This window comes from Schistocerca nitens, chromosome 9, assembly GCF_023898315.1.
Source record: "Schistocerca nitens isolate TAMUIC-IGC-003100 chromosome 9, iqSchNite1.1, whole genome shotgun sequence".
NCBI lineage: Eukaryota > Metazoa > Arthropoda > Insecta > Orthoptera > Acrididae > Schistocerca > Schistocerca nitens.
This window is the reverse complement of record NC_064622.1, coordinates 436,536,854-436,562,752: the sequence shown is the minus strand read 5'-3', so window position 1 is coordinate 436,562,752 and position 25,899 is coordinate 436,536,854. Positions and strand designations below refer to the sequence as shown.

The 25,899-nt window shown below is 42.0% G+C and overlaps 1 non-coding gene across 1 annotated transcript; it reads left to right on the top strand.

Annotated features, from left to right (window-relative positions):
* Nucleotides 1-18,295: 18,295 nt before the first annotated feature.
* Trnan-guu (transfer RNA asparagine (anticodon GUU)) lies at nt 18,296-18,369 on the top strand. Its single transcript has one exon. It is a non-coding gene; the product is annotated as a tRNA-Asn (tRNA).
* Nucleotides 18,370-25,899: the final 7,530 nt, after the last annotated feature.

Genomic DNA, 25,899 nt, shown 5'->3' with positions numbered 1-25,899 from the left:
TTTTGTAGATTTATGTAAGTGAAGTAGATCTAGTGGATGCACTTAATAGTTTGTTATTTATAAATTCAAGGAAATAGTACATACTAAACCTTAACTCGCAAATACGTAGCGACATACAAAAATTTTGATCTGTTTATTACAGTCTTAAAATTTCTATAATAACTGTAAACTCAGAACCATTTGGTTGTTATTCGTTGTCACTTGTAGCTCTGAATATAAGAGACAGAATAGAAGAAGGACGAGATAAATATCAGCTTGTACTCGTGGAAGAAGTTGTTAGATTCCCACAATACCTAGGGGAAAACCAATCATTGTTATACTTCCTCATACCTGTTTCAAACAGATGCTTGTTAAGATGTTTCACAATGGTCCTCGCTCTAGACTGAAGATTACGCACTTCGTTAGCGAAATGTTCGCCATAAGTTGTGCATCATCGCTCTCCATTTCATGTTGTAATAGAGCATTTGCTCCTTCTCTACGTTCAGAATCTTGTGATGAGGGCTTATATCTTTTAGCTCTCTTCTTGGGTGACAGAAACTGCTTTACACTTCTTTCATTACCTGAAAAATTTATAACATCGTCAGATTGTATTTGTTGACTGGGGATTGGTGGGGTAGCAAACTGACTTCTCAAGTCTATCCGAGGCCAAATCGTCTTTCTCCTAAAAAAAAAAAAAGAAGAAATACGAAATACAGCTAATGTTTTCCATAAATAAGAATGTGCTATCTTTATTTATGTTGCAGATTCCACGAAATGAAGACGAATTGATTTCTGAAGTGAACTGGCTCTGAGCACTATGGGACTTACCATCTGAGGTCATCGGTCGCGCGGTACCAGACTGAAGCGCCTAGAACCTCTCGGCCACAGCGGCCGTCTTGATTTCTGAGAAAACCCGGAACAACCTACACTGTATCGGAGGTGTGGATGGAAAATGCATAGTACTTCAGAGCCCAAAGAACAGTGGCAGCTTGTTCTTTCATTACAAGGGATCCTGCAGCATTGTTTTGATGCGGACTGCAGATGCTAGCTAATGTTTTTTGTATGCCAATACTGGTTGTCAAGGGAGGATTTCCGACAAAGGAGCGTTTCGACAAACTTCATTTTAACAAAAACTAATGAAAAAAGAACCCGCATTACCGACTTGTCAACCTCTCCCTGTGAGTGAAGTGTAATCTCCTGGCGTTTTAGTGGCATATAAAGAAGCCTTACCAGGACATCACGAAAAAGGCTCTAACAAGGAACCTTTTGAGTGCGAGTTCAGAAAAAACCAACGATTTGTATAGAATTCGACGCCCCACGTCAACCACAATATTGGGAGCTAATGGTAACAGGAGGCGGGATTGGAGGTATCCAATGCTGAGCACAGTATGATGCTGCGGAGAGTAGTTGAACTGCTTCGTCGACGAGTAACACAACTATCTAAAACAACAGTTTGCGAAGTCGACATTTCGTCAGAAAGGAAGCAAAGGAATTACACAGAGTGAGAAAGAAGTGACAGATGAAACATTATCATTCCTCCAAGACGAGTCAGTGGGATGTGTGGTGTCATATATGCTCGACTGTGCGGACAATGTACACGAGGACTACGACGATGACGACTCGTGCTTAACAAGTCAGAGTGATACTGAATCAAGTGTCGAGCCATGTAGTTCCTCGTCCTTGTCGGACAGGGAGCCACACATCCCGTCTCCTAAGGAACGTTGTAAGGGACAATCGTTGTCCAAGGAGAGGGTACTAAACATAATAACGGACACGGAAATTATTAACAGATTTCAAATAAGTCTGCAGCAATACGAGCGTGTAGTACATAAAAAAACTGAGGATATTCAAGGGAAGACAATGCGTACTTGTTACAAAAACTGGCGTTTGTGCGTTTCAAGGATACTTGAAAAGATTTACAGGCTGTGCACGGTAGTGCCTGTTACGTTATGAACATCAAACTGCGAGTGACACAGATGGCAGTGATATCAAGAGAAGTAGTGGATTGTTGCATAACTCAAACAGTGCTACAGAATTGGAGGACATAAGATAACGAAATTTCAAACAAAGCGTGAGTTTGCCGATGCACAGAACACTGCGGAATCGGCCATAAGATTTGTAGATGAGACAAACAAACTTATCCCATCGTTCAGTGAGGAATTTATTTTCAACTTCGACCAATTGGATTTGAAGAGCAAATGTATATGGAAAGAACACTGGTAATTAAAGTTACTAACAAGGGAACCTCCCCATCGCACCCCCTTCAGATTTAGCTATAAGTTGGAACAGTGGATAGGCCTTGAAAAACTTAACACAGATCAATCGAGAAAACAGGAAGAAGTTGTGTGGAACTATGAAAAAAATTAGCAAAATATACGAACTGAGTAGTCCACGTGCAACATATGCAACTTCAAGGGTGATGTGCAGTTAGGAGCGCCGTGGTCCTGTGGTTAGCGTGAGCAGCTGCCGAATGAGAGGTCCATGATTCAAGTCCTCCCCCGAATGAAAAATTTACTTTCTTTATTTTCGCAAAGTTATTTTCTGTCCGTTCTTTCATTGACGTCTCTGTTCACTGTAATAAGTTTAGTGTCTGTGTTTTGCGACCGCACCGCAAAACCGTGCGATTAGTAGACGAATGGACGTGCCTCTCCAATAGGAACTGAAAACATTTCATCGCAAGGTCATAGGTCAACCGATTCCTCCACAGGAAAACACGTCTGATATATTCTATACGATACTGTTGACGGCATGTGCGTCACATGACAGTAATATGTTGTCGACCCACCTAACTTGTACACTTGGCGAATGGATAAAAAGATTCTTCTGCCTTGCCCGATTTAGGTTTTCTTGTGGATGTGATTATCACTCCCAAAAAAGTGATCGCATCGGACGGACAGACGAACAGATAATAATTGTCTGAAAACAAAAAATTAAAATTTTCAGTCGAGGGAAGACTTGAACCAAGGACCTCTCACTCCAGAGCTGCTCACGCCAACCACAGGACCACGGCGCTCCTGGCTGCACATTGCCCTTGAGGTAGTATATGGTCTACGTGGACTACTCAGTTCGTATATTTTGCTAATTTTTTTCATAGTTCCACAAAACTTCTTCCTGTTTTCTCGACTGATCTGTGTTCAGTTTTTCAAGGCCTATCCACTCTGCCAACTTATAACTAAATCTGAGGGGGGTGCGATGGGGAGGTTCCCTTGTAAGAGAGCTGTATCAATGTCAGCTACCATTAGTGCCTTCACGCATTCGTAAACAACCATGCCGATCGTTAATTCTATCTATCTATCGCTTGAGCCATCGTTAATCGGATTTGGCATGTTAATGGTTAAGGGGTGGCCGGATGCCCTTCCTGCCGCCATCCCGTACCCCCCGGGACGGAATCAGTGTACCCCAAATTTCTGCGTCGAGTGTAATCAATGGAACAGTGCGAATGGGTTCAGACGTCTGCGAGCCGTGTAACTGAGGCGGAACATGGGGACCAGCCCAGTATTCAGCTAGCGGGATGTTAATCTGGACAGTAAATTGGCTGTGAAATTATTTATTGTGCTGCGAGAAGTTGGAGATGCACTGTTCCATACGATTCTTAATCGTGTGCCTCATCTTGCAAGGTCAGTATGGAATATTTACGTAACAGCAAGCAAAAGTAGGAAAACGGGCGTAAGAGAACTACAGCTATGGTGTGAGCATTGCTTTTTGCCGATAGCTGGTCAAAATAACTTGCTTTTGCTTGATTACTGGTCTGCGTATAAAAATCAAACTCCTTCAGAGCAAACTAGCCCACCTGAAAAGTGTGTGACATTGCAATTCGTACCACCAGGAACCACTGAATTAATTCAGCCTCTGGAAGTTTGTTTTTTCCGTGCCTATAAAACATGTTACCGTACTATCTGCATCTACACTTTAAAGGATAGCCAGTTTCACGCTAACAAGGGGAGGCCGCCAATTGTGAAATTCAGATTCGATTCATACTGCGCATAATAAAAGCTCATAGCCAGAGGTGTAATGTGGCAAAGCACCAAGATGCACTTCTCAGCCGTTGTCGAGAAAATCGACAGCTAAAAGAAACTGTTGCCGTGAAATACTGTCTACGATTAATAATGTTTTACAGCGTCGTGGCGCAGCGGTAAGCGCTCGGGTTCGTAATCCGAAGGTCGCCGGATCAAACCTCGCGCCATGCAATTTTTTTATTAGTTTTTTGTAATTCAAATATATATATATACCAAAGCTCTCCCGTCCGCACTGATTTTCGACGATGTTATAAGTTGCGCTAGGGACCGCATCTACCTTCTTTCGAAGTTAGCAGGCAACTACGCTGTTATGCGGCTGCTCGTTTCGGCCCATTCAACATCTGTCCAAGTGTAACGAGCGAGTAACGGAGTTTATATTTCATACCTGCCACAGCAAATTTGTGTTCGTGGGGTCTCTGTTCTAATTCGAACGTTTGACTTACGCTATACGTATTCGTTTCGGAATATCGTTTCTACGTCTTCCGTTAACTATACGTGGTTAACATTATGAAGACAATTAATAACATTTGTGAAATACAACTTTGTTTGCGGAAAACGTAATGATGTTCGAAGTCGTCAGTTTTTGCACGAGAAACGACTTTCAACAACTTATTATATGCATAATTGTTGCAACTGATTGCCGGGAATTATATATATATGCATTTGAATTACAAAAAACAAATACAAAGAAAAAGGTTGCAGGGCGCGAGATTCGATCCGGCGACCTTCGGATTACGAACCCGAGCGCTTACCGCTGCGCCACGACGCTGTAGAACAATATTAATCGTAGAGAGCATTTCACCGCAACGGTTTCTTTTAACTGTCGATTTTCTCGACAACGGCTGAGAAGTGCATCTTAGTGCTTTGCCACATTACACCTCTGGCCATGAGCTATTATTATGCGCAGTATGAATCGAATATGAATTTCACAATTAGCGGCCTCCCCTTGTAAGCTCCACAGCGGACTATTTGACATTCAGTTGAATGCCACCAGATTCCAGCAGTTCTCATCACCCCGTTACACCAATACGATTCTATAAGCATTCTTTTAGAGTAGATACCTAGCTGAACGTTCTGCGCGGTTTTAGCTCCCAAGGAGCTCACCTTCGATCTTGATGGTGCGAATCTTTGTGGTCACTGTAGCGCGCCATTTCTTGTTCGGTGTTAATGGTGCAAACTAATATTTCATTCTGAATGTCGCCGATGTCCAATTTTTGATGTGTAGTACATGCATCCCATAGAAGATTGATCCTTGCAAATGCACACTCATTTTCTGTCGCCCTCGTGATGCTCATGATGCTAATTAGTAGCTAATATTTTTCGTGTCATAATCGTTAACACAACACTTACAAATGAGCCTTACTAAAGAGTAAACTCGCGACCTCCCACTCAAGGAATTGCTTCTAACAGTAAAATATGTAATTACAGAGAAGCAAGTGCACAAAGAGTAGTAGTGGTAAATTCTTTCGGATTAGTAGCTGTTGTGTACATAGTTCCGCGTAGTCAGCGCGTACACAACTTTCCCACTAGAGCGCGTCCCGCTAACCACAACAGCGCAGGCGCAGCGCTCGTCCGTCTCCGCACTACGAGATGGCGCTGTCTTAGAGACGGACCAAATTCTGCTTCCGCCGATCCGCGTATTAATATGTAACGCAGCCAATGAGATTGCTGCTAACGTAGAATCTTTTCTCCTAGCGGATCACACTCACGCAGTGATACATGAACGCGCGAGGTATTATAACGAGTGTACAGACCTCCGATTAGTCAGTCTGCATTAGTCTGCATTTGTCTGTAGTCAAGTTTCAGTCTGCGCCTAATAAGATTATCATATTCCTGTACATAGCCATGAAGATAAATGAATACACTTTGTCAACTATCAGAGATATGTGAGAATAAGATTAACATACCAAGACCCAAGGAACTTCAAATTGTCAATTGTAAATAGCATCCAGCACCAAGTTAAGTTATTTTTATGCTTGTTATTATTTTAATAAATGTGTGTGAAAATTAATCAAGTTATGTTTAAAGTTGGTCACCGTCAATCTGCTACTCTAAGCGTGCAAGTGGCATTTCTATCGTCTGACCTAACGGCAGAAGATAAACACGCCACGATAAGACCACGAGACATATTGCTGACATTCGCCTACTTCGTTAGAGCGACAAGTCAAATAATCTGATGGTGTGTGTACCGAAGGTCTTACAGTACGCACACCACAGTAGCGTAGGTGTTTAGTTTGTTTCGAAAACTTTAATTGAAAAAGTTGAAAACGCCAAAACTGTCACATCTGTGTGTGCATGTCTACACATTTTTTACGGAAAAGCAAAAATTCAAAAACAATTTCTGTGAATTTTGTATCATTACGGTATCATTACATATTGATCCTCCCCCCAAGAACCATGGACCTTACCGTTGGTGGGGAGGCTTGCGTGCCTCAGCGATACAGATGGCCGTACCGTAGGTGCAACCACAACGGAGGGGTATCTGTTGAGAGGCCAGACAAACGTGTGGTTCCTGAAGAGGGGCAGCAGCCTTTTCAGTAGTTGCAGGGGCAACAGTCTGGATGATTGACTGATCTGGTCTTGTAACACTAACCAAAACGGCCTTGCTGTGCTGGTACTGTGAGCGACTGAAAGCAAGGGCATGCAGCTTTACTGTATGGTTAACCGATTATGGCGTCCTCTTGGGTAAAATATTCCGAACGGAAAATAGTCCCCCATTCGGATCTCCGGGCAGTAACTACTCAGGAGGATGTCGTTATCAGGAGAAAGAAAACTGGCGTTCTACGGATCGGAGCGTGGAATGTCAGATCCCTTAATCGAGCATGCAGGTTAGAAAATTTAAAAAGGGAAATGGGTAGGTTAGAGTTAGATATAGTAGGAATTAGTGAACTTTTGTGGCAGAAGGAACAAGTATTTTGGTCAGGCGAATACAGGGTTATAAATACAAAATCAAATAGGGGTAATGCAGGAGCCGGTTTAATAATGAATAATAAAAAAATAGGAGTGCAGGTAAGCTACTACAAACAGCATAGTGAACGCCTTATTGTGGCCAAGATAGACACGAAGCCCACGTCTACTACAGTGGTACAAGTTTATATGCCAACTAGCTCTGCAGATGACGAAGAAATTGAAGAAATGTATGATGAAATAAAAGAAATTATTCAGATAGTGAAGGGAGACGAAAATTTAATAGTCATGCGTGACTGGAATTCGGTAGTAGGAAAAGGGAGAGAAAGAAACGTAGTAGGTGTATATGGATTGGGGCTAAGAAATGAAAGAGTAAGCCGCCTGGTAGAATTTTGCAGAGAGCACAAGTTAATCATAGCTAACAAGAATCATAAAAGAAGGTGGTATACCTGGAAGAATCCTGGAGATACTAAAAGGTTTCAGATAGATTATATAATGGTAAGACAGAGATTTAGGAACCAGGTTTTAAATTGTAAGACATTTCCAGGGGCAGATGTGGACTCTGACCACAATCTATTGGTTATGAACTGTACATTAAAACTGATGAAACTGCAAAAAGGTGGGAACTTGAGGAGATGGGACCTGGATAAACTGACTAAACCAGAGGTTGTACAGAGTTTCAGGGAGATCATAAAGGAACAATTGACAGGAATGGGGGAAAGAAATACAGTAGAAGAAGAATGGGTAGCTTTGAGAGATAAGGTAGTGAAGGCAGCAGAGGATAAAGTAGGTAAAAAGACGAGGGCTAGTAGAAATCATTGGGTAACAGAAGAAATATTGAATTTAAATGATGAAAGGAGAAGATATAAAAATGCAGTAAATGAAGCAGGCAAAAAGGAATACAAACGTCTAAAAAATGAGATCGACAGAAAGTGCAAAAACGGCTAAGCAGGGATGGCTATAGGACAAATGTAATGATGTAGAGGCTTATCTCACTAGGGGTAAGATAGATACTGCCTACAGGAAACTTAAAGAGACCTTTGGAGAAAAGAGAACCACTTGCATGAATATCAAGAGCTCAGATGGAAACCCAGTTCCAAGCAAAGAAGGGAAAGCAGAAAGGTGGAAGGAGTATATAAAGGGTCTACACAAGGGCGATGTACTTGAGGACAATATTATGGAAATGGAAGAGGATGTAGATGAAGATGAAATGGGAGATACGATACTGCGTGAAGAGTTTGACAGAGCACTGAAAGACCTGAGTCGAAACAGGCCCGGGAAATAGACAACATTCCATTAGAACAACTGACGGCCTTGGGAGAGCCAGTACTGAGAAAACTGTACCATCTGGTGAGCAAGATGTACGAGACAGGCGAAATACCCTCAGATTTCAAGAAGAATATAATAATTCCAATCCCAAAGAAAGCAGGTGCTGACAGATGAGAAAATTACCGAACTATCAGTTTAATAAGTCACGGATGCAAAATACTAACGCGAATTCTTGACAGACGACTGGAAAAACTGGTAGAAGCCGACCTCGGGGAAGATCAGTTTGGATTCCGTAGAAATGTTGGAACACGTGAGGTAATACTGACCTTACGACATATTTTAGAAGCTATATTAAGAAAAGGCAAACCTACTTTTCTAGCATTTGCAGACTTAGAAAAAGGTTTTGACAATGTCGACTGCAATACTCTCTTTCAAATTCTGAAGGTGGCAGGGGTAAAATACAGGGAGCGAAAGGCTATTTACAATTTGTACAGAAACTTGATGGCAGTTATAAGAGTCGAGGGACATGAAAGGGAAGCAGTGGTTGGGAAGGGAGTGAGACAGGGTTGTAGCGTCTCCCCGATGTTGTTCAATCTGTATATTGAGCAAGCAGTAAAGGAAACAAAAGAAAAATTCGCAGTAGGTATTAAAATCCATGGAGAAGAAATAAAAACTTTGAGGTTCACCGATGACATTGTAGTTTTGTCAGAGACAGCAAAGGACTTGGAAGAGCAGTTGAACGAAATGGACAGTGTCTTGAAAGGAGGATATAAGATGAACATCAACAAAAGCAAAACGAGGATAATGGAATGTAGTCGAATTAAGTCAGGTGATGCTGAGCGAATTAGATTAGGAAATGAGACACTTAAAGTAGTAAAGGAGCATTGCTATTTGGGGAGCAAAATAACTGATGATGGTCGAAGTAGAGAGGATATAAAATGTAGACTGGCAATGGCAAGGAAATCGTTTCTGGAGAAGAGAAATTTGTTAACATCGAGTATAGATTTAAGTGACAGGAAGTCGTTTCTGAAAGTATTTGTATGGAGTGTAGCCATGTATGGAAGTGAAACGTGGACGATAAATAGTTTGGGCAAGAAGAGAAAAGAAGGCTTTCAAAATGTGGTACTACAGAAGAATGCTGAAGATTTGATGGGTAGATCACATAACTAATGAGGAGGTACTCAATAGGGCTGGGGAGAAGAGGATTTTGTGGCACAACTTGACTAGAAGAAGGTATCGGTTTGTAGGACATGTTCTGAGGCATCAAGGGATCACCAATTTAGTATTGGAGGGCAGCGTGGAGGGTAAAAATCGCAGAGGGAGACCAAGAGATGAATACACTAAGCAGATTCAGAAGGATGTAGGCTGCAGTACGTCCTGGGAGATGAAGAAGCTTGCACAGGATAGAGTAGCATGGAGAGCTGCATCAAACCAGTCTCAGGACTGAAGACCACAACAACAGTGAAATTCGGGTGAATATACAAAAGATGTCCTTGATGAATTCGCTAGGTATTTCATGCCAAGAGAAAGAAAAGTATCTCGGTAAGGCGAATACTAAGAGACAAAACACAAACACTACGATTATGAAATAAATGTGTTTAGCCGCGTTACTATTTTAAGACTTAATTTCTACCTATCAAGCACAAGTATGAAAAGTGGAAGGTCAATCCAAGAAGAGTTTCTTTTCAAATTTTTGTTTACTAGAATCTAAATTGGAAAACACTTTTGTATGCGAGTTGTAAAAAAAGCCTATATTAATACAATATAAGACTTTTGTAAGGTTTGGATTACATCAATTTTTAATACGGTGAAAGCGCATTTATACGTTCCTCGCCTCTATATCTTTTGGGTTCGTGCGTTGTATATTGTGCACTTTTTAGATGCCAAGTAACCACACCTTCACATTTTCCAAAAAATTCGTATGTGATTTATATGCTGGAAGTGTTCAGTACGTTTGTGCAAAATGTTTTGATAAACATGGTGGTTTTGACTTGAAACATGTCATAGAAAACAACAACGTTATTTCCTCGTTGCAGTCCATTTTTCTTCCTATTTCCTTATAAATATATTTTTATGGCATGTTTGGGGTTTTTATTGAAAATAAGTCATACAGATAAAAATGTTTCTTTATAATTATATGCATTAGTAAGTTTAGTATCAAAATGTTCAAATGTTGTGATTCCTAAGGGGTCAAACTGCTGAGGTCATCGGTCTCTAGACTTACACACTACTTAAACTTACGTATACTAAGAGCAATACACACACCCACGCCCTAGGAAGGGACTCGAGTCTTTGACAGGAGTGTCCGCGCAATCCGTAACATGGAGCATCAAACCGCGCTGACACTTCACGCGATAATTTAATTTTAATGATTATTGTATTTATCATGTATTCTTTACTTCAATAGTGTAATGCGCCGCACTGTATTAACTGAACATAACTGGTCGAGATATAACTATACGACATCACAATAGCTGTTGTAGCTCACGCTATTAATCAATATATATATGCTAGATACAACTTCCGCTTCATTTTATTTCCAGACCTCATACAACATAGCTGCGAGAGAAAATAAAAAACTTTACTACAAGTTCAAGCTCCCGCAAGAAATAAATTCCACCTGCAAAAATACATGGATATTGAGATGTTTTTAACAACAGAATTATGATGAAATCCAACATCTTTATGCTATGTGTATATACATTTGTGATTTTCTACCGATGTAACGAAAAAAATTTGTCTGATGTGATCTTATGGGAATCAAATTATTGACCAGTCACAGTTTCTTACGAACATGTTTATAATCGATGGATACCCTGTAACAGTTACCAATTACTAAGAATCGCTGGCTAAATTCGAACGATAACCTACTTAGTTAGGGTTACCAGTTACTGAGCAACATGTATGAAATCAACAGTCAGTATTAAAAATCCAGCACTGTGAAAGAGAATTTGTTCATTTCTCGTTGCTAGATGTCCGTAAACTAATGATGAGTAGGAAGGATTGCGATGAAAGAGTTAGAGTTATATCTTGTCAGTTTTTTATCGTCTCATTGCTTAAAGCACTTGAAGCAGACTGTCGCAGATTGCAGTAAACCCTATTATCAGCAGCGTCAGGATGCAATGGCGTACCCAGGATCCGAACTAGGAGGGGGGGGGGGGGGCAGGTCATACTAGTCTCAAGAAACAAGGACTCGAGACAACATACAGCACTTCTTATTAAATATAACAGTAAACAAGTTAAAAACTGCTTTTAATAAACATTTTAAATACAAGAATGCACTTGTACAATCCGAGAAAACATGCAACATTTCTTATTAAATAAAACAGTAAACAAGTTAAAAACTGCGCGTTCCTCTAGGGATGGGGGTGCAGCTGCCCCCCCCCCCCCTCCCCCAGCCGGCCGCGGTGGTCTAGCGGTTCTAGGCGCTCAGTCCGGAACCGCGAGACTGCTACGGTCGCAGGTTCGAATCCTGCCTCGGGCATGGATGTGTGTGATGTCCTTAGGTTAGTTAGGTTTAAGTAGTTCTAAGTTCTAGGGGACTGATGACCACAGATGTTAAGTCCCATAGTGCTCAGAGCCATTTTTGAACCCCTCCCCCTGCCCCTCGCTGGGTACGCCCATGTCAGGATGTCTGCGGGTAGATTGGCGGAAAACAAAGTCAAAAATCATCGAATTATTCTTCAGACTCTAACAGATAATGTTCAGGAGGGTAAAAGTACGTTTCCGGAACAGCTTCCCACTTCATGACTCAATACTTCCGTACGACATCAGAGTTATCGAATTATTCTTCAGACTCTAACAGATAATGTTCAGGAGGGTAAAAGTACGTTTCCGGAACAGCTTCCCACTTCATGACTCAATACTTCCGTACGACATCAGAGTTATCGAATTATTCTTCAGACTCTAACAGATAATGTTCAGGAGGGTAAAAGTACGTTTCCGGAACAGCTTCCCACTTCATGACTCAATACTTCCGTACGACATCAGAGTTATGAGAGACGTCTATCAGTTATGGCTGTAGTCTCCTACAAGATTTATTAAAATTCTGAAGGTAGCAGTGATAAAAGCCGTTCACAACTTGTACAGAAACAAGACTGCTATTAGAAGAATCGAAAGGTTTGGAAGGGAACCGTTAGTTGAAAAACGAATACAGCATACTGGATGCTTGTATATGGAGCTAGCTGTGCACCAGCGCCCGATTAGCCACGTAATAAGACTTAGCAAATTCCTTAGTGTGCAAAAATCTACCAAGTAAGGTATGAATGGTATTCTGCCTACCTTCCAATGGAAAGGCGAGGGGTTCAAATCTAAAATGAGTAGTTACAATTTTAACTCATTACGTGTCGTAGGCTGACAAAACCGTAAAACTTACAGGGGAATTCTTTAATGTTATCCGAGCTAGTTGTAATACTCCGAATTGTTAGGATAGGGTTCTTATGATTACCAATTTTTGTAATTATACGATTTTAGTGGTTGACTCGTTCTACAGTTCATTTTCGTTTCTTACAGTTCTTTTCATACGAGCCACCTAGAGCAGTGATCTTCACACTTTTTTGCTCAAGGGGACCGCATATGTACCGATATTATTATAATGTCGATGCATAAGTTCGTAGCGTTTTTCCACAGCAGTTTCAAATTACAGGGACTTTAGTCGTCAATAACATATTCTCCTTCACTGGGGTAACTTGTCGACTCCGTAGCTGTAGAAATCACGTGTCGAAGAAATCGTAGAGCCATGTACGGAGCGCATTTTCATCCGGAAAAGAAGTTCCTTGAAGGTTGTTTGACAGAGTGCGGAAAAGGTAAAATCTGAGGGCACAAGATAAGGTGAATAAGGGATGCGTAATGACTTACCATCCCAACTCTTGCATAGTGTTTTGTATCATTCTAGCAGATTGCGAGTGGGCATTATGGTGGAGTAGCAGCAGCTCTTGGCACTGTCTTCCTGGTCGTTGTTGTTGGACTGCGTCTGCAAGACTTCTCAGTAGTGGACAGTGATCGTCAGCAGTGACGGTTACACATCGGGGAAGCAATTCGTAGTGCACAACCCAGTCGTTGTTCGTTGTTCCACCAGATGCCTAACACTATCTTTAGTGGACGCAGGCAAGCCTCCCTACAGAGCTTTATTTGGCCTCAACCATTCCTTTCTTTCCTTCTTGTTGTTGTTGTGGTCTTCAGTCCTGAGACTGGTTTGATGCAGCTCTCCATGCTCCTCTATCCTGTGCAAGCTTCTTCATCTCCCAGTACCTACTGCAACCTACATCCTTCTGAATCTGCTTAGTGTATTGATCTCTTGGTCTCCCTCTACGATTTTTACCCTCCACGATGCCCTCCAATGCTAAATTTGTGATCCCTTGATGCCTCAGAACATGTCCTACCAACCGATCCCTTCTTCTAGTCAAGTTGTGCCACAAACTTCTCTTCTCCCCAATCCTATTCAATACCTCCTCATTAGTTACGTGATCTACACACCTTATCTTCAGCATTCTTCTGTAGCACCAGATTTCGAAAGCTCCTATTCTCTTCTTGTCCAAACTGGTTATCGTCCATGTTTCACATCCATACATGGCTACACTCCATACAAATACTTTCAGAAACGACTTCCTGACACTTAAATCTATACTCGATGTTAACAAATTTCTCTTCTTCAGAAACGATTTCCGTGCCATTGCCAGTCTGCATTTTATATCCTCTCTACTTCGACCATCATCAGTTATTTTGCTTCCTAAATAGCAAAACTCCTTTACTACTTTAAGTGTCTCATTTCCTAATCTAATCCCCTCAGCATCACCCGATTTAATTTGACTACATTCCATTATCCTCGTTTTGCTTTTGTTGATGTTCATCTTATATCCTCCTTTCAAGACACTGTCCATTCCGTTCAGCTGCTCTTCCAAGTCCTTTACTGTCTCTGACAGAATTACAATGTCATCGGCGAACCTAAAAGTTTTTTTTTCTTCTCCATGAATTTTAATATCTACTCCGAATTTTTCTTTTGTTTCCTTTACTGCTTGCTCAATATACAGATTGAATAACATCGGGGAGAGGCTACAAACCTGTCTCACTCCTTTCCCAACCACTGCTTCCCTTTCATGCCCCTCGACTCTTATAACTGCCATCTGGTTTCTGTACAAATTGTAAATAGCCTTTCGCTCCCTGTATTTTACCCCTGCCACCTTCAGAATTTGAAAGAGAGTATTCCAGTTAACGTTGCCAAAAGCTTTCTCTAAGTCTACAAATGCTAGAAACGTAGGTTTGCCTTTTCTTAATCTTTCTTCTAAGATAAGTCGTAAGGTTAGTATTGCCTCACGTGTTCCAACATTTCTACGGAATCCAAACTGATCTTCCCCGAGGTCCGCTTCTACCAGTTTTTCCATTCGTCTGTAAAGAATTCGCGTTAGTATTTTGCAGTTGTGACTTATTAAACTGATAGTTCGGTAATTTTCACATCTGTCGACACCTGCTTTCTTTGGTATTGGAATTATTATATTCTTCTTGAAGTCTGTGGGTATTTCGCCTGTCTCATACATCTTGCTCACCAGATGGTAGAGTTTTGTCATGACTGGCTTTCCCAAGACCATCAGTAGTTCTAATGGAATGTTGTCTTCTTTCCTTATGTTATCATAAAGACACCATTTCTCGTCACTAGTCACGATACGGGATAGGAATGGTCGGTGTTGTTCACGAGCCAATTGATAACGAGCAAGTAGAGATGCACATATGGCCACCCGCTGATTTTTATTATTTTGGCTTACAGTATGTGGTATCCATACACGCGATTGCTGAACCTTCCCCATTGCATGTAAATGCAGCACGACCACGGTGGAACGATAATTCATGACATTTGCGAGTTCTGGAGTGCAACGATTAGAATCAGTGTGGATTGATGCGTTTAAACGCTCTTCATCAAACCCCGAAGGTCTTCCTGAATGTGGCGAGTGGCATTATCCCCATACACCGCGCAAATGCTGTTGTCACTCTTCTATTAAACTCAAACAGAAGAACAGATCGTAAATGTTCCTATTTCTCCACTTGGGTCTCCATTTCCTAAAGGCCATAGCCTCACTACCGGCAAAGGACAGAATGACAATACGTAATCTCAAATAGCAACATCTATGAATGGACCAATAGCAACCGGGATACCACCATGCAAAACAAAACCGCTACGAGGTTACGCAGAAAGATAATATTATTGGTGGCCCACATAAATTAGAATATTGTGAGCCCACAATACTCTAGCTATAGTGAGGCGCGTTAAGGGGAGGTTTACTATCTTTTGGTTCTAAAAATCGATTTTTTTAAATTGAATTTTTGGATCCATAAAAGGGTTTAGAATCCACCCCTGAAACGGTTTTTCCGAATACAGAAATGTTTGTTATTAGCGGTTGACCAAAAACAGTCAACTGCCTGAAATCGGCCTTTTGCACACACCAGTGGTTTTTCGGGAATTTCGACTTTGTAGCCGCGAAAAATCATGCTATGTGCTTGCCCATGACTAAAACTGATAAAGTGATCAAGGAGTTTACGACGTACTACGACTTGGCAATCCGACGGTATTCCAATTGGATGGAACAGATGAAGAAAGCAATTTGGGCAACGTATTTCCACAAGTCATCGACGGATGACCACCCACAACACGCCGGCCGTGGTGGCCAAGCGGTTAAAGGCGCTACAGTCTGGAACCGCGCGGCCGCTACGCTCGCAGGTTCAAATCCTGCCTTGGGCATGGATGTGTGTGATGTCCTTAGGTTAGTTAGGTTTAAGTAGTTCTAAGTTCTAGGGGACTGATGACCTTAGAAGTTAAGTCCCATAGTGCTCAGAGCCATTTGAACCATTTGAACCCACAACACCAAAATTGTCCGGCTGGGGAAACTAGTTGGAGCAAGTGGCGCATTGCAGAGGCTACCGGGCATCTGGACGAATGTCAACACGACCAGCCGCTCTCCAAAGAAGTTCAAAAAGTGATTCATCCGATCTACGAGGTCCTTTCGGAGGACGAGTTATTGTACCGGTGCTTGGGAGGAAACACACGAAATTCAAATGAAAGTTTGAACGCGTGTGTTTGGAAGTTAGCTCCCAATCATTTGTTTTCTGGTGCGAAGACTGTGGAGATTGCGACTTTCCTGGCAGTGAGCAGATTCAACAAAGGGTATTCGGCAATTCTGAAGACCTTGACAACGATGGACGTCACCCTGGGACTCTATACGATGCAGTTCGCCAAGCATTCGGACGACCACCGGATTCAAGCGGCCGAAAACCGCCTGTCACCGGCCGTATGAGTGGCTCTGGAGCAGCGCAGGATGGTCCAGATCGAGCAGAACGCCCTCTGTGAGAAAGAGGAATAACTTGTTTATGGACCCGGAATAGCAGATTGAACGTAAGTTGCATAATGTTGCATTTATATGTAGTCAAAACTTCAAACGCGTTTTTCTCGAATTGGCTTTTTTTTTATCGCGCGATACGGTAACTTCAAATCTACTGAACCGATTGGCATGATTGTTTGTTTCCGACGAAGCTAACTAAATTGTCTAGGAGTTGTACCACTTTTACTCCGATCTATCAACTATAAATATTTTTACAGGGCCGACGAAGTAAAAAAATCGATGAAAAAAACCTATTTCTTTCAAATAGCCGCCATCTTGTTTCCTATGGTACAAATAACTTAAGCGAGATGCAACTTCTAAAGAATCTTATATACTTCGCTAACGTCAACTCAATTTTGATTTCAGAGGAGCCGGATGAACTGTGACATACCGCCCGTGGAGGTCTACATCGAAAGTTTGTTTCGTTCCGACGGCACTTCTGCCTTTGCTCTTCGACATTTCCGGTCGAAAAAATACCAGTTTGTAGAGGAAATATTGGTAAATATTTTGACGAAAGTTGACATTGATATCTATAAGACACCCAGAGAAAAAAATTCTCAAAAAACATGTTTTTTTCGGCCAAAGATAGTAAATCTCCCCTTAAGGTGGTCGCTGATCTCCAAATATTGATCGTTAAAAGTCGGCACCATTCGTAACACTTCGCGTCGCGTTCTCTATTTGATATTACTGCCACCATAAGCGATGCCAAGTCTGTGACACTTTAGTTGCTTCATGAAGTGTATTTTTTGTGTGTGTGATCTGAAGATTGATTGTCCGCCCCGATAACTAAGTGGTCAGTGCGACGGGTTGTCATGCCGATGGGTCCGGGTTCGATTCCCGGCTTGATCGGAGGTTTTCTCCGCTCAAGCACTGGGTGTTTGTGTTGTCTTCCAAGAAGTGGTGACACGAAGGGCATCCGGCCACCTCTTAAATTAACAATGCCAAATCCGACCGTAACCCTTCCAGCCTGCGAAAACTGCGGGACAAAGGCACATGCAAAAGAAGATCTTATGATTAATTGACTAATGACACTAATCATACTTATACTCGTATGCATTATGAAATATGGGACACGATCACAAATACTTATTCAAGGTTTTGAAGGCAATTTTTCTTCTACGCATTGTGTTGGTTTATAACAGCCACAGTTTCGTTTCATATTTCTTCCGATAAACATGTACCGCATTTCAAGGTGACCGTCTCTACAATGCGCATACATAGATCCCTGTTACTTATATGCAATATTTACAGTATACCGTAGCAGGCGATGGGTAGGAGATACAGACGTCAATGAGTTTTCCGTATTGGAAGACAAACAATAAACCATTTCGTCTCTCACATCATCTAAAACTGCAGTGGCCGCTCTACTTTACCCCTCTACACCTGAGGTAAGCAGCCAACTTAATCAGCTGACGATTGATTCACCTATGTTTTTTAACCTTCCTGCAAGGAGCGGAGCTATCTCGAGCAGCATCTAACACATGGCAGTACACTGAATGAAAGGGATGTTCTACAACCTATGACAAGTATTCTACTGACCTCAGAGGTTTTCTGAATGCATAGGCACAACAGTGGTTTGTATGCATTTTGTAGTATAATGTCATGCTTGGCGATGTCATTCGTTTACGAGCCTCGCTACAGTGTGCATGCACGTTATCCATGTGAAGAGGCGCAAGCAGATGCTACCATTCTGCGAGATTCCTGCAGAAGGTATACGAATTGCGTTGATATACAGAGCACAAATGAGCCAAAGTCAAGGCCTCCGTGGCGCAATCGGCTAGCGCGTTCGGCTGTTAACCGAAAGGTTGGTGGTTCGAGCCCACCCGGGGGCGAAATCGTTTTAACCGGCACCGAGGTGAGGACATACGTCAACTTTGTTAGAGATACACAGCTAGCGTGACCATTTGGCTGTGTTTGAGTGATGCCACAGAGCCTTATACACATTCAGCCAAGTGACACTGTAGGTAAAAACATGGCCCTACACAGGCGTTCTACTGTTTTCCTATTTACTCGTCATGTGTGACACTGAAATTTTTTTTGTTTGTTACTGAACAAGAAAACTATACTCTCAAGAAGCTCTGAACAACTTTAAAATTACTGGATGCGGCTGTTAGTTGGTAGATACATATTATTACAGAACAGGGCTTGAACCGCGGCCCGCCCGGATATTTGATGGGGCCGCAAGCGTCCCGCAGGCTGCAGTTTGATGACCACTGATCTAAAGCGAAGACTGCTTTCTTGTTCGCGGGCTGCTGTAGTAGAACACTTTATAGTTCCGCGGTTCCTGCGTTCCTTTTGAGTCATTGTTTGCTTGCCAGTCGCTGTGCACTAGTAAGATATCTTACTACTGTTTAACAACAACAGAAGGTATTACGAGTGTAAAATATGATTTTGTCTAGTTATTGCAAAATTTGCCGACATGAAAACTAGAATAACTTTAAAATATGATAACCATATTTGTTTTGTTTGTATACGCTACTATATTTAATAGTGCAGCTATCAATTATCGGTGTTTTATTTGACAATAAAATAGTATTGTTATAATTAATTTACTTCCTGATACAGAAATGATTTACTTGCTCTGAGACACCAGAGTACGAGTGACTTTTTGAAACCATCCTTACATTCGTGTAGGATACGGTGCCAGGTCTCTCACCCTGTAGACCCTCGTTTGTGAAAAGTCACGAAAATAATTTCTCGTGAGGCAGTAAACCATTCAAAACAAGATAACCTCATCCAGTAGCTCCATAGCATAATGGCTGAAGTTCTAGGGTCATAAGCTAAAGGTCATGTGTTCAATACTTACATTACGGTAATTTTTAAAAAGCTTATCAAAATGACTGAGGTCTTTATTTTTATTCGTTTAAGTTGGTTTTATATATAACTCTTTCCTTAAATTTAACTTCTGTCCTAGAATGCCTCATTTCAATCTCTGTATTAATTATATTATTTTATACAAATTTAATGAAGTCAATTTCTATAAAAATATAATTGCAGTAGGTAACATTTTCTCATAGTGCGAAAATAATTTGTGTTTTAAATGACTGTATGAAGATAACCCTCCAAGAATATGTATATATCGTTTTGGGACTAATTCGTAGCAAATATACAGTGTGTGTAAATTTTAGTGAGCCTAACCACCCTAGTTCCGTTCGGTAGATACCGGAAGAATTACACAGACTTCATATTCATTACGGCAAATATGTACCGAATATAATGAGATTTCCCGAAACCTTGTAACCTCCGCGTGACATTTCAGCCATAGCAGGCGATCGTCACGAACCGCGTGTCGTCAGCCCCGACGATACTGCCCTCTCCCCCCCTCTCCACGTACAGTACCCATATCACCCCACGGAAGTTTAGTTACCCCGTGTCCTCTTCCTCCATACATGTCTCAACAAGGCTTGCTAAAACTTTTACGGACTGTATATAGAAGTTTCGTTTGCTATGCTTAATGGAAGGGGTTAGTTGGCGTAATCTTGGTGTAAAATAACAGCAGTGTTAAGTTTAATGGCTTCTAGTTTATTACTGTGACGCAATTTTCCTGTCAGTAGCTCATATGTTAGCAATGCGACCTTCTAGGATCATTCTATTGCATTTTCAAGTATGATGACCATGTCTTATCACAGTAATAGCTCTGAGTTAAACTATACCCAATTTACATCATAGATGGGGAAATTTGGGTATAAAGTGTACTATTCAAGTAAAATACACTTTGATGTCCTGTTATGCTAAAAATACCCAACGGTAGGTAACAGTAGGACTATAAAATCCACGACAGAGTACAAATAAATTTCTGGAAAGGTTAATGAGGAATCAATAATGTGACAGAAACAGACATTCTACTTCACGCCATTCTAGTAAGTTTGAAATATCTCTCAAATCAGGTACACAAAACACTTCAACTATTTGTCTTATATCAATCATTTCTGTATCGTTTATCTTCAGGAAAATGTAACGATGACCATCCCTCCTGTATTTGGATAAATACTTCACTGAATATTGGTTCGCTTGTGTGGATCTTGTGCTGTTACCTGACCGCTATACTCCTTCACTGTCTTACCGTATTCACTTTGCTAATGCACCGCAATCCGTGATGCTATTATTATTTCTGAATTTCAGTTAATTCTTGTAGTACAATCAAAGATTTCTACTTTGTCTTCTGTTTCATCACCTCCGTCACAAGGTCTATCAATGAGCGCCTTAGTGTTTCGTGTGGAATGTTACTGCCTTAGCCACAGAATACACTGGTATTTCCTTTTTTTTACTACTTCTCTGGCCTCTCCTGGCCTCTTCAAGATCACTTGTGCCATATGTGGATGTCCTTTCCTTAATTTGTGCATTTGGATTGATTTGGAATGGAAATTAAGACCATTGTCCACTCTGACCTGCAATTAAGTCCAAATCGTAATAACCCAGTAAGTTGTCCTCGATGGTGAGTGTTCATCGGAGGTGAGGGTATCATCTGGAGTGCCCCAGGGAACTGTGGTAGGTCCGCTGTTGTTTACTATCTACATAAATGATCTTTTGGATAGGGTGGATAGCGATGCGCGGCTGTTTGCTGATGATGCTTTGGTGTACAGGAAGCTGTCGTCGTTGACTGACTGTAGGAGGATACAAGATGACTTGGACAGAATTTGTGATTGATGTAAAGAATGGTAGCTAGCACTAAATATAGATAAATGTAAATTAATGCAGATGAATAGGAAAAAGAATCCTGTAATGTTTGATACTCCATTAGTAGTGTAGCGCTTGACACAGTCACGTCGATTAAATATTTGGGTGTAACATTGCACAGCGATATGAAGTGAGACAAGCATGTTATGGCAGTTGTGGGGAAGGCGGATAGTCATCTTTGGTTCAGTGGTAGAATTTTGGGAAGATGTGGTTCATCTTTAAAGGAGACCGCTTATAAAACACTAATACGACCTATTCTTGAGTACTGCTCGAGCGTTTGGGATCCCTATCAGGTCGAATCGAGGGACGACAGAGAAGCAATTCAGAGGCGGGCTGCTGGTAGGTTTGATCGTCACGCAAGTGTTACGGAAATGCTTCAGGAACTCGGGTGGGAGTCTCTGGAGGAAAGGAGGCGTTCTTTTCGTGAATCGCTACTGAGGAAATTTAGAGAACCAGCATTTGACGCTGACTGCAGTACAATTTTACTGCCGCCAACTTATATTTCGCGGAAAGACCACAAAGATAAGAGAGATTATGGCTCGTACAGAGGAATATAAGCAGTCATTTTTCCCTCGTTCTGTTTTGGAGTGGAACAGGGAGAGAAGACGCTAGTTGTGGTACGAGATGCCCTCCGCCACGCACCGTACGGTGGATTGTGGAGTATGTATGTAGATGTAGATGTAGAAATTACCTCACATTCATAAATTGTAATTTACTACCAAACTATCAGTGGTATACTACTAACTTTATTAATTTTATGTTTCAGACGTATGTTGTTGTTGTTGTTGTGGTCTTCAGTCCTGAGACTGGTTTGATGCAGCTCTTTACGCTACTCTATCCTGTGCAAGCCTCTTCATCTCCCAGTACCTACTGCAACCTACATCCTTCTGAATCTGCTTAGTGTATTCATCTCTTGGTCTCCCTCTACGATTTGTACCCTCCACGCTGCCCTCCAATACTAAATTGGTGATCCCTTGATGCCTCAGAACATGTCCTACCAACCGACCCCTTCTTCTGGTCAAGTTGTGCCACAAACTTCTCTTCTTCCCAATCCTATTCAATACTTCCTCATTAGTTATGTGATCCACCCATCTAATCTTCAGCATTCTTCTGTAGCACCACATTTCGAAAGCTTCTATTCTCTTCTTGACCAAACTATTTATCGTCCATGTTCACATGGCTACACTCCATACATATACTTTCAGAAATGACTTCCTGACACCAGACGTATGTAATGTATACATATTTGAGTTTGGTTTCTGTATCACAGCTGGTTTCTCACAGCACCTTTTCAGTAAATATTTTATATCTTCAGTGCATTGTTAAGAAAGGAAACATTTACTTCACAATGGGGTTATCACTGTGACCAACACAAATCATTAGCATCATATTATAGCCACACTTGAAATGTGGAATATATACTAAATTTTGAAACGTAGAAAGGTTAGATGACATAATACGAAAAAACACTGCCATTTGCACCCAAATTACCCCAATATACTCCAATCACCTCAACCCGTTCTAGAGTGGGCAATTTTCAAATATTTGACTATTACGATAGACCCATAAAAATACCGTAACCATAACGGCACTAGTGAACCCGACAATGCTTCGATGTTCTCGAATTGTATATACATCCTAATCTCATTCTCCCCCTTTCACTTTCAACATGTTCCTCCCTCTCTCTTTGTCCAAATCATTTAAAATGAACGTCCGAAAGTTTATTACAGTATCATGTAAAAATAGGAAATAAATCGGTCAAGAACATTTCGAGATTTTTACTACGAACACTTCTCCTTTACTGAGTACACATTTGTGAACCACATACGAGTGTCATTCCATAAGTCACGGAAAGTATGGTGTACTGTGCGAACATACGGCATCACCGTAATTGCAGTAAATAAATTCGATGGTGCGCAGCAAGCAGTACCGAAATCAACCGACAGCCTGCATCCGCATGCGAGGATCGTTCGGTGCCAACGCGTGCAACATTCAGTGTGAGCTTTGCCGTGCTTCAAGATTGATATAAGTAGAGCAGAACTGCGAGCATTCATGAAGTTGCCTTTTATTGTTAGCAGAAATGCTGCTCGGTGTTGTGCGGGACTACGAGGAGTAGTGGGTAATAGGATATTGCTATATCGAGCATTTTTTTTCTTGGATTATGGTTTTAGGGCGCAAAACTGCTACAGTCATAAGCGCCCAAAGCCATATCGAACAGTTGCGCGTTGAGTGGAGGCTTTTTGACGTGGACGCTCAACGACGACGGACTCGCCGCGAAGTGAGCGGCCCGCGTCTGTCGGAACCAAAAAAATGGTTCAAGTGGCTCTGAGCACTATGGGACTTAACATCTCAGGTCATCAGTCCCCTAGAACTTAGAACTACTTAAACCTAACTAACCTAAGGACAGCACATACATCCATGCCCGAGGCAGGACCCATGCCCGAGGCGCGGTTCCAAACTGAAGCGCCTCGAACCGATCTGTCCGTGGCTGTTACTGAACAGAGCTTAACAGAGAACCGACGCTGGACTGCGCAGGAAGTAATGACACGGACGGGTACATCGAGGGCAGTAGAATTCCGCATTTAATGACAGGACTTCAAGGTGCGCAAGAAGTGTTCAAAATAGGTACCACATCAGTTAACAGAGGTGTAGAAGTGGACGCTATGCGAGACGAGCCGTATTACCCTGGAGCGATTTGAATGGAATTATTGCGATTGATGAAACCTGGGCACGTGCATATGAACTAGAACTGAAGAACCAGGACTGAAGATCGAGGTTCACCACGACGACACTGTGTCCACACAATCCATCAACAATGAAATTCATGTTCATTCTCGCACATGACAGCCACAGTATTGTGGAATGACAGGGAGTGCGACTCTGTTAGCGACGGCCACACTATCAATAGCCAACACTACGGCAACTTCTTACTGTACCGTCTGCTGGATAATGCAATCACGCTCCATGACTGTGCTACAGCCCAATTGCAGATGTCAGCTAGAATTTTGTATAGCGGTGGGGCTGGAATATACTTCTCCACGCACCCTGTTCAGTAGACCTCAATCCACGCGACTTCAGCCTCGTTCAACAACTCCAGAAATCGCTACGTCGAGGTGCTTCGGTGATAGCTGGCACATATTGTAGACAAAGCCAACAGCATTTGATTTACGAGGTGCATTCAAGTTCTAAGGCCTCCGATTGTTTTTCTAATTAACTACTCACTCGAAATCGATGAAACTGGCGTTACTTCTCGACGTAATCGCCCTGCAGACGTACACATTTTTCACAACGCTGACGCCATGATTCCATGGCAGCGACGAAGGCTTCTTTAGGAGTCTGTTTTGACCACTGGAAAATCGCCAAAAAGCCAAAAGTCACTAGGAGCCAGGTCAGGTGAGTAGGGAGCATGAGGAATCACTTCAAAGTTGTTATCACGAAGAAACTGTTGCGTAACGTTAGCTCGATGTGCGGGTGCATTGTCTTGGTGAAACAGCACACGCGCAGCCCTTCCCGGACGTTTTTGTTGCACTGCAGGAAGGAATTTGTTTTTCAAAACATTTTCGAAAGATGCACCTGTTACCGTAGTGCCCTTTGGAACGCAATGGGTAAGGATTACGCCCTCGCTGTCCCAGAACATGGACACCATCATTTTTTCAGTACTGGCGGTTACCCGAAATCTTTTTTGGTGGCGGTGAATCTGTGTGCTTCCATTGAGCTAACTGGCGCTTTGTTTCTGGATTGAAAAATGGCATCCACGTCTCATCCATTGTCACTACAGACAAAAAGAAAGTCCCATTCATGCTGTCGTTGCGCGTCAACATTGCTTGGCAACATGCCACACTGGCAGCCATGTGGTTGTCCGTCAGCATTCGTGGCACCCACATGGATGACACTTTTGGCATTTTCAGGTCGTCTTACAGGATTGTGTGCACAGAACTCATAGAAATGCCAACTCTGGAGGCGATCTGTTCAACAGTCATTCGGCGATCCCCCAAAACAATTCTCTCCACTTTCTCGATCGTGTCGTCAGACCGCCTTGTGAGAGCCCGAGGTTGTTTCGATTTGTTGTCACACGATGTTCTTCCTTCATATAAACTGTTGCACCCACGAACGCACTTTCGACACATCCGTAACTCCATCACCACATGTCTCCTTCAACTGTCGATGAATTTCAATTGGTTTCACACCACGCAAATTCAGAAAACGAATGATTGCACGCTGATCAAGTAAGGAAAACGTCGGCATTTTAAGTATTTAAAACAGTTCTCATTCTCGCCACTGGCGGTTAAATTCCATGTGCCGTACGGTGTTGCCATCTCTGGGACGTATTGACAATGAACGCGGCCTCATTTTAAAACAATGCGCATGTTTCTACCTCTTTCCAGTCCGGAGAAAAATAATCGGAGGCCTTAGAACTTGAATGCACCTCGTATTTTTGTACAATTTGTATTGATGAACAACAAATTTACACAGAGTTCCAATCAATGTGTTTCATTTCAACCTTTGCCGTGACCTCCTGTACTTGATTCATATTTTATGTTGGCATTCAAATACATACTGCCTAACATATTCAGTACACTTCGTGGAATTAACATGTTCTCGCATTATCGCCGGCGGGGTACCCTTGTCACGGTTCGCGCGGTTCCCTCCCATCGGAGGTTCAAATACTCCCGTGGGCGTGGGTG